A 10,044-nucleotide genomic window follows, 5' to 3' on the forward strand; every position below is an offset into this window, starting at 1 on the left:
CAGTTTTATATGCAACTGATTTTTTTCAAGAGTGAAGTGGGACATGAGGGAAGTAGCTGCATACCTATTGGTTAGCCTGATAGTCATGCCTTTAATAGGCAGTTTCTCAGTACTTTTTCTTATGTGATATGTATTTAGAGATGTAAAGTGGACTGATCTGTATGTGTTACTGTACCTCCATGGTGAATTTTTTCCTGGAAATCTCTGAACACATAGGGAAGGCACACTGAGTATATTTCTATATGCTTTGGGCAGTCTCTGAATTCCTATGTGGTTCTCTTCCAAATCCCAGTGTAGACTTCCCTCCCAAACCCCATGTAAATCCAGCTCTCCTCAAATAGTCATTTCTCTTGATTCACTATTACCTTCTGTACTTTGTCTGACCTAGATGGTAAGCTCATCTAGGAAAGAATCTTGTCTTGTCCAAGCTTATAAAGCACACTATACATTTAAGGTGCTACAATAATAATAAATACCTGTGGTAATAATAGCAACATTTTTTTCATAATTAATTCTACAGTTAGCCCATATGAAGTACAGATTTTTGCACACAAACTTCATTGTTGTTCAGGAAAATTTTCTTTTGTTAACATTCCTTTTTGTGTGATTTAATCCATCAATGTTTGTGACCCTTGAAAAGAAAGTTCTCATGAACTTTCCACAGAGACTTAGCTGGACAGTTTCTGTATTAATCACTTGGGACACTGGCTCAGGAGCTTTGAAATAGTTACTGTTAGCACCTCATAACAAAGCAAATCAGGACACAGCAAATAAGCAATGCGTACTAGCTGGAGCAGCTGTTCTTAGTGCACAGTGGTCAGATAAGATGACAGTTGGGCTTTTCACAGCAAGTAGTCTTACAGAGGTAGGACGTCTTTAGCTATGTGTCTGATACCCTGAGAAACAAAGTGGCTTGGCAGCTAGAAAAAGGGTCAAGATACACAAGTGGTCTTGGAATTTTGTTGAAGTGTGGTCCTTTGCAGGTCACCAGGGGCTGGATTCTCAAAATGAAATACAGCTCTGCAATTCTGAACATAGTAACACTTATGTAGGCCTCTAGTAGGATCTGTAGTATCCATTAAATGAAAAGCCTGGTATGTGTGATCCGGGATCAGAATATACCTGGTACAAGTATATACAGACATTGAATCCAGCTACCAGAATGTAGTAATTCACTGTGCTTCAAATATGGAGTCTGTAAAATAATCACCAAGTTGCTTTTTTCCAATAGAACTTTAAATAGTGCAATTTACCTCCCCCAAAGAGTTCCAGTATCTACTAGCTGCTTCCTCTGAGAAACTAGCTCTGCACTTGCTGCCTCTACATAGACATCTCAAGAACCACCTCAGCCTCAGGTTATTCACAGCTGCACATGTTCCATCGCAGAACATCTGGACTCCTACTTTAAAGGAGAATGGAAAGGGACCTTTTAAAGTTAAAAAATGTAGGTATCCATAGACTTACCTCTGAGGCCAGAGAGCAGCAGCTGGGTGCATGGGACTGAGGGTCTAAAGGTGGTACTGAGTAATTAAGGTGGTATTTAAACACCGAGACATCTTTGCAGACTGGTGTTTTGCCTTTATGAACTCTAAACAAACAAACAAAAGGCATAAAATGCTGCCTTCTCTTTGGAAAAGGTGCTAGGCATGCTAGAAAAGAAGGCATGCAATTTCCAAAGTTTTTGGAAGATTACTTAACCGATTGTACACAATTTTGGGAATGTTTATAGACAGAATATTGAAGAACTTGATCCATAAGGAATTCACATTCAGAGACTGATAATAATGCAGCCATTTATTTCTAGTGACACACTTCCCAGCAACTCCTTGCATTTTGTTTAGCTGATAAGAAGGCTTTGAAATATTAGCTCTTTAGCTTATGTGTCCTCTTGTGATGTAATTAACATCACAACAGCATCATCATTTTCACTTTGGAGCACATTTCCTACTTTTAATTTTCTGAATTTTTCTGTCTGAATTCCATCCATTTCTCATTCTAGGTTTTACCTGGCTTTAAAATAAATCCCTTGTAAGTTCCCCTGCAAATGAAATTACTTGGAAAACTGCAACTCATCTGAGAGTTTTATTATGCTAATAAATGTCAGAATTCTCAAGTAAAGGAATTGCTTTTTTTTTTTCCATAGCCCCACAGAAATAATGAAAAATGGCCAGCCAATTCATAGAGTTACCAGGAAAGAAAAACTCAGCAATACATAACCAGAAGCAGCAGCAATAAAATACAGTGCAACTTAACTGAAGATAAATTTTGAACGAAATAAAAGGAGATCATAGCAAGCAGAAATTAAGAAGAACAGAAGCTTTCCTTGGTAGAGATGTGCAGCTGCTGCAAATACACTTGAGGGCTGTGAGTGAAGTGCAAGTGCGGAGATGTTTTCTAAGCTAACAAATGTTTCTTGTTGCCTTCCAGAAAATAAGTGGACTATGAAAAGGTAGCCAGTTAGCAGGAAGAATAGAAGGGAAAGCAGTGATGGAGTAAATATGGAAAATTCAGAAAATATGAAAAGGGAAAATGTGCTTAACCCATTGTTTTGAAAGCATTTTGGACTTCTGTTACTCTGGGAGGAGGACTGGGCACTGCTACCTCCCTTTTGCTCTGCAAGTCTTCAAGATTTCAGCTTTGAGCTAAATCTACCTTGGAGCTAGATTTTACATCCTCAGTCTGTAAGAGTCAGGCTGGTCCATACTGCAGCCTTGAATGCTGCATCTGCTTCACACTGTCTGCCTCTACATTTAGTGCTGTCTGAAGCTGTTCATCACTGTGTACAAAATCTTTTTAGTGCTGCAGTTTCATTGTCTGGAAGGGCTAGCTTTATTCTATTACACAGCGACCTTCAAGTCTTGCTTTCTGGTCTGTTTTTCTAGCGGTAGCTACTGTTGAGTCATAAGAGGTGCGTGTTATGGATTTTCATTATAACATTTTCTGTCAATGTATCTTGTCAATGAGGCCGCTGGGAATACACTGAGAGACCTATTATGGTAATTCTGTTCCATAAGGAAAAATGCTACAGCAATAAGGAAAACTTTTAAACTTCTAAATGAATTGAACTTTTCTTCATATCTGTTTCACAGCAATAAAATATGGCACAAAAGGTCCCAAGCTTGTTTGCATGTATCTTTGAAAAAGCAGCTCTTGATTTATTCTTGCTGGATCCACAGATGCATCCGTTCTTTCTAATTTTGTTTTAATCTGTTATTGTACATAGACATCTCCAATTTAATACTGCTCTCCTTAAAAGAGAACAAAAACCAGGCAAAGAAATTGACAGCAATCATGGATGAGATTTTCAAAGCCAGTCTATTACCTCTTATGATTCCTGTAATGAAATAATTACGTAGTATGAGTATTTAGATATTAGTTTTATAAAAGAATATTCCAGGGCAACTATTAAGTATTAAATCCCTATTGTACTGAACAAGTACTGAGCAAAAGAAGATAGCTCCTGCCTCAAGAAAGAGATACCTAAAAATTTTAGTTAGATTATTTTCAGACTTACTGAGTAGAAACTGTTTCCAAAGACCACATTCAGAGTGAGAATTTCCACTAGATTTCAATTACTTTGAATCAAATTAATAAAGCCTATTTCTTTGCTGAGGTGAGCCAAGATTAATATACTGACTACGGTAAAACAATTCAGTTTTGTACAAACTAGGGATCTACTTTTGCTCATTCTTCTCCTGAGTCACCACAGACCTGAATATAGAGTGTTAATGGAGTTACACCACATTTCACTGCAGTCTAAACTCTTCTCTTTATGTAATGCCACAACACAAACCTGGTCTCAGGTGAAATGTGGTAGTTCACAGTGGGAGAAATTTTTTTCTTCCTTTGTATGAATAAATTCATTTGCATAATTTACAGATTGGAGTTTATTTTTCAATGATTTTCAAGGACTGACTTTCTTTTCTGTTTTATTATGCGTTTGCTTTAAGATTCCTTTTTCCCTTCCCAAGAGCATAGGGTTAGTGACCTCTGTGAAGTAATAATGTGTCCCTGGCTGGGCTATCAGTTGCAGAATGAGGTGTTTGCACTTGACCAAATGTTTGATTTGTGTTTCCTGAGATGAATCTTCTGGATACATACTTACTGTCTGATGATAATGATGCGTAATTGATTTTTATGGCTAATTTCTTGCCATGCAAGTGCTGTGTGAAACCTTCTCTTCAAATATTTGTTTACTGCTAGTGATTAGTCCTGTAGCTTGTATATTTACATTATGACCCATAGCTAATACAAATTTTCTGCCGGGCTGGAGCCTTCAATGAATTTGGTTTCTTCTTGCTTGGAATTTCTTCCAGTAGTTTTAAATGAAGGTAACATCATTTTATGGTATCTTTATTAAACATCAATAAGTGATTTTTTTTCTTACAGAGCAGAAATAGCTTCAAAAGAGATTGGACATTTAGTTTGGTCCTAATTGTGTTAGTTTGATCTATGTGCAAAGAAAACACTTAGCATGTTAATGTCTTCTTTAAATTTTAGCTGCCATTTCTCCCCTGTTCTCGGTTTTAATGAGAACTGTATGTGGGAGAAGGTCATATGCTCACGAGCAATAGAGAGAAAAGAGAGGAAGTAGGACTGTCTTATTCCATATAATTTTACATATAACAGCAGGCAAAGTCTTGAATCAAATATTTCCTGAGATGCACTATTTTTTCTGCTTAGCATTCAGAGGATCTAGCCTGAGACCTATCATAACTACTTTTCCCTTACATAAGAGCAACAGGAAGGTATTCATACTGGGTGTGAAAAGGGCCCAAATGGAATTGAATGAGTAACATTACAGTGCCCCAGGAATGGTACAGAAGTAGTGCAGGTCAAGAACATGGTAAAGACATATTTTGTATATAGGTGTGTAGAACTAGGAGTGCTTGCAAATTCTTGTTTGTTAGAAGTTAATTCTTTTAATTATATGATTGTCATTAGTGGTCAATGCATGGGAAGACATGGCCAATCTTAATGAACTTCCTATTCCACAAATTCATAGAACATAGATTGCCTCAAAGGAAAATCAGAAATACTTGTCTTAGACAAGAGTTAATATGCATTACTGTATGATATTTGGGGCAGAGAATTTTAAACTGTGTTATGCATCACTATCAGGATAGGAGAATGTACAAGCTAAACACTGCTTTCCACATAAAGCATAATGAACTTCTCAATGTAGTTTTTATAGCACTTAAAAAGTCAATGAAGAATAAAGCTATCCCCAGTTATACTCCTCTCCAGTAGGAAATGCTGTCACTACTGTAAACAAGAAAATGTCTTCTCATCTAGGAGTTTAAGATTAATAATGGACTTAAATATTACAGCAAATAATTTCAGAGAGCTGTACACTGAACACTGCACTCCAATTAGGAAAATAGCCTGTTGCACTTACATTTGTTGTTGTTTCTCAAACTCGACTTGCTTGTGATAGCCTGATGTTAAAGAGAAGTAAGTTTTTAGTAAGTCATTCAAATCCAACTTTATGGAAGATGTATTAAGGTATATGTTTCATTATCATTTTTATCATTAACAGTTTCTCTCAGGGAATCCCAGAAAATAAAAAAAAAAAATTCTAAGAGCGATGACTAAATGCATACAGCTCTGGTCTGACCACTAGACAGTATTTTGTTATGTTTTATGGGCTGTACTCACAGCATGCTGGTTCATTCATTTTGAATTTCAATACCCTATGTGCTACATTGGAACCTATCTACATTTTTTTAATAACAAAACAGTAAAGAGCAGTGCATGTGAGCAAACTGTTATATGGGATGAAAATGTTCACCAAATTCCAACACTGAGCCCCCACAACATCCACTGGAGTTCAAGTGGCAATCTCTAGTTGATAAATATGAGAATTTTTTTTTATAAGGATTGCCTGTCAGAATCACTTTTCCCTTCCCCCAGAAAGAAATTGAGATACTCTAAAATCTTCCATTGACACTTTTTAATGGAGAAACATTCTGTTTTCAAAATGCAAAGCTTCATGAAATTGTTCCTATTTTTTAGAGTAAAAAAGATTAAAAGTATCTAAAGGCATTTTTAATTGCAGAAAATATGAAAAGTATGCACAAATTTAACACCCAAAAAAATCTGGGTTTTATTCAGCCCTAAAAGAAAATGTGCTGCATTAGCCTCCAAAGTCAATACAGGTATTCAGCGTTTTTGACATTTCATTAGGTATCCATTCTCTTCTTTAATGCTAGTTTCCTTTTAAGGGAGAATGGAAATACCTAGGGAACAGTTATTCAAAATGTCAAGCCCATTAAATATCTGGTTTGACAACTCAAATAAATTTATGAAGGTTTAAATAAGACCCCAGGTAATGTTTTCTCCAGAAAAAAATATCAAGCTAGTGAGGTGGGTGAGTTCAGAAAGAAGAACTGATGTATATTGCTCACAATTTTGTGTATTTTGTGTTGTACGCTAGGATCCTTACAGTATGATTTCCATTTAAACACTACTAAAAAGTGTGAGCACTGAAAAATAATTAATTTAAATGGAATAATAACATAATAGAAATTGTCTGCTATTCCAGTTTCTCTGAAAAAGGCTAATCCTATCAACCTATGGTTATGTGAAAGACTAAGCCTATTCATGAACTTTTGCAGTAAAAAGGATCTAATTTTCCATGTCATCATTGGGACTAATCACAACACAAATCTCCTCCTGGTTGAAGGTCTTTGATTAAGAAATACAAAGTTCTGACTACACATTCAAATACTAAATGGAAACATTTGCAATGAACCAGTTGCATGCAAATGCAAGCCATCCCACAGAATAGCCATTGTCATGTAGCAAAAATGAATAGCTTGGACTTCAGTTGTCCACTTTAAGCGGGACTAGAAATGTTGACTTAATCCAGAGATCCAGCTCAGTGTGGTATCAGCTCCTCTGTCAAAGATCACTGGTTATTTGAGGAGACATGAGATCAGGAGAGAGTGTGAAAACTTTTGAAACCTTGAAATATTTCCGTGATAGGAAAAAAATTCTTCCCCACCCTAGGTAAGAGTTAGTTTGCAAAGGAAAAAGAGGAGGCTTTGTGAAACTGTTGCAGACATCTTTTTTCCTGTTGGTGAGTAGACGTTTAGACAATTTGTTAAAGTCAACGAGAAGTAAGTGGGGAATAAGGATTTCACAGCCGGGTCATTTTTTATTCATTCTGTTCTACAGCACTGCATACAGTCATGAAGTGCTAACCCATCTGTTCTCGGAAGTTGTTCAAATCCAATGGACTAAAAATATTCTGTCTGCCAAGGAGACAGTCAAGGTGATTTGAAAAGGCTTGGATGCTTTTACTTTGGGCCACAGTCTGCAGATAAATTAAGAGGCATCAGGGCTTTTTTTTTTGTTCCCTCTTCTCCTCACCCAGACCTATTAATAATGAACCAAATTCACAACAACCAAGGAGAAACCTGCCTGCTGGCTAATATTCTGTTTGTAATACTGTGTCTGCACCTGCCCATGGTGCTAAAATTCATTTCGAGTTACACTTTAGTAATTGATGATCACTTGCCATATCCCTTTAGAAAGCATTTTTATCAATGTCTTTGGTGGTTCATTTTGTATCAGCAGCAGATCAATGAAATTTTAATGGAATGGAGTGCTCTACTTGAGACTGAATTAATGTTGCTTTACCTGTTTCAATATCAAGTGAAGTTTTCAATGACGAGAAGTATAATAGTTTTTCAGATTTTTTCTTCGATAACTTTGTTTCTGCACAATGGTGGCATCCTTGTGATCAGCTCTAATAAAGATTAAATGCATTAATGAACTTAGTTCTACATTAGCCATGTGCTGTGAGAGACAGTGGGAAAATGGGGGGTTTGAAGCTGATACCTGAATCCTTGTAAATGTAAATGCCACCGAGATATAGCAGGGAACACATGAACTCCTAGAATACTAGCTGGGGAGTCCAGGAGGATCTGAATTGGTTTAAAAATCTCCAAGGTAATGCAGTAATTAACCATGCACAGGGAAGTATAACAAGGTCATGAATTGAGTTCCCTTCTTTAAAACTGCAGGAGGAGCCTGTGTTGTTATCAGAATAATCCCACAACACTGGAGGAATAATAACCACTGCAGCCACCTCAGAGCAGCCTGTGAAGTACAGATGTCTTGCCTGTGAACTCAGCACAGAGGGACTACTGGGGCTTTGAGTGCATAGATCCTGCCAGTCTGTGTCTATCACCAATTAAGAAACTATGGATCTTGAGAAGCTCCAACAACTCTCACATTGTCTTGGAGCTATCTGTACAGCAAAGTGATTGAACTATTTTATTCCCTTATAGAAATGATTTCTTTCTGGTCCTCTAAGCCACATGAACTAATTATGTGGTATTTCACTTTATTTTTTGCTACTATAGATGACTAAAAAGCATATGATGAAAGAAAATTACTTCCACTGAAGCTTAAATAGGCTAGGAGGGAATATAAACCTTTTCCCGATGATTTAGCTCCAGGCTTGTGCTGCAAGTTGCCGCAGTCTGCCTGCTCCCTCAGGCCCTCCCTCAGGCCCTCAGGCCCCCCCTCAGGCCCTCCCGGCCTCAGGCCCCCCCTCAGGCCCTCTCTCCCTCAGGCCCCCCCTCAGGCCCTCACTCCCTCAGGCCCTCACTCCCTCAGGCCCTCCTGCCCTCAGGCCCACCCTCAGGCCCCCCCCCAGGCCCTCCCGTCCCCAGGCCGGGATCCCTGCAGCGAGCGGCACAGGCAACCGCCAGACGGCAAGCGCGCTTTGCGAAATGCCGCTTGATTTTGGCCTTTCTGAAATGGGACTGTTGGACTTCATGCTTCAAATTGGGCAATTTTTAGCCATTCTAAACACAAACTAAAAAACCCTTTGCAAATGAGAGAACAATTGAGATAAGTCTCAAACAAGCAACATTTCTTGGTTTGCGTTGGAGAAAATTCATTTAATTGATCTAAATTCACCTGAGCTGGTCTGGATTCATCCCCTGGCTTGGCTTTCGCCACCCGTTTTGACAGACTTCCCTCTGTTTCCCCTCCTGCTCTCCTGGCCCTGGTCTCTCAGTGTGGCATCTGGACGGAGGAACTGTCCCCTAGCCCAGCCTTGTCACCGTGTAGGTTTGGGGACCAGAGGCGCTATGGCGGTGCGGGGGTGGCTGGAGGGGCTGGCAGCTACAGCAGCTGCTGAGGAGGACGCGGGATGGAGCTCTCGTGGCATAGTTTTGCCCATCAGTGCTCCGAAGTGAAGGCTTGGAGGTTGAGTGCAGCTTTACTGGAGAAAGCTTTCAATAGCAGCTTTCATCTGCTATTTACTGAGTCCTGTCTGAACCAGGGCCTGAAATGCAGGCCTGATAAAAACTTCTTCCACGGGTTGATTCCCCTCAGGCTGAACATAGCAGATAATTTACAGACTGACAAGATAAAACTGGCAGTAGGACATACATGGGGGAACGCCAAACTATCCCAGTTTAAGGACTCTTCATCTGCTGAGGAGGACTTACTCAGTTGTGCTCCTTGTGGCTGGACAATAGAAATGGGAAGACCATAAGGAAGGAAGCTGCCATATTGCCTTTAAAGACAATGGGAAGAAGTCCTCCTCTCCAGTAATATTCACCTGATGAAGGCGGACTGGTAGGTAAGATGCCTTTTTGTTGTTGTTGTTTGGCTTAGCTTCCTGGAATTGCCAGGTTGACAGTGCTGGAATGCAGGAAAGATATTGGCTGATTTTTGAAATAGGAAGACCCATACTGATTGCTAAGGAGGTTAGCATTCACTGGCCCAATTCTAGAAAGAATCTAAAGGAAAATATTGTCCAACATGTTTGAATCTCCATGAATCAGTAAAAGAAAATAAAATATTAGTTCAGTATTAAGGATATTTAAAAAAAATGTAAATGTTTTTCAGTGTTTCCAATGAGTGTTGGATCAAATGTTGAATGCAAAAGATAAATCTGCCCTCTCACCTTCATAGTCACAGCTGAAACACACATTACCAGGGCAGCTTGTGTTTCCCTTAATGGAACTGTTTCTATTCAATGAAACAAAGTGTATCAGTCTCTGAAACCGTAAATTTAAA

Source organism: Haliaeetus leucocephalus, unplaced genomic scaffold (genome assembly GCF_000737465.1).
Source record: "Haliaeetus leucocephalus isolate CR32 unplaced genomic scaffold, Haliaeetus_leucocephalus-4.0 Scaffold229, whole genome shotgun sequence".
In the NCBI taxonomy this organism is placed as follows: domain Eukaryota; kingdom Metazoa; phylum Chordata; class Aves; order Accipitriformes; family Accipitridae; genus Haliaeetus; species Haliaeetus leucocephalus.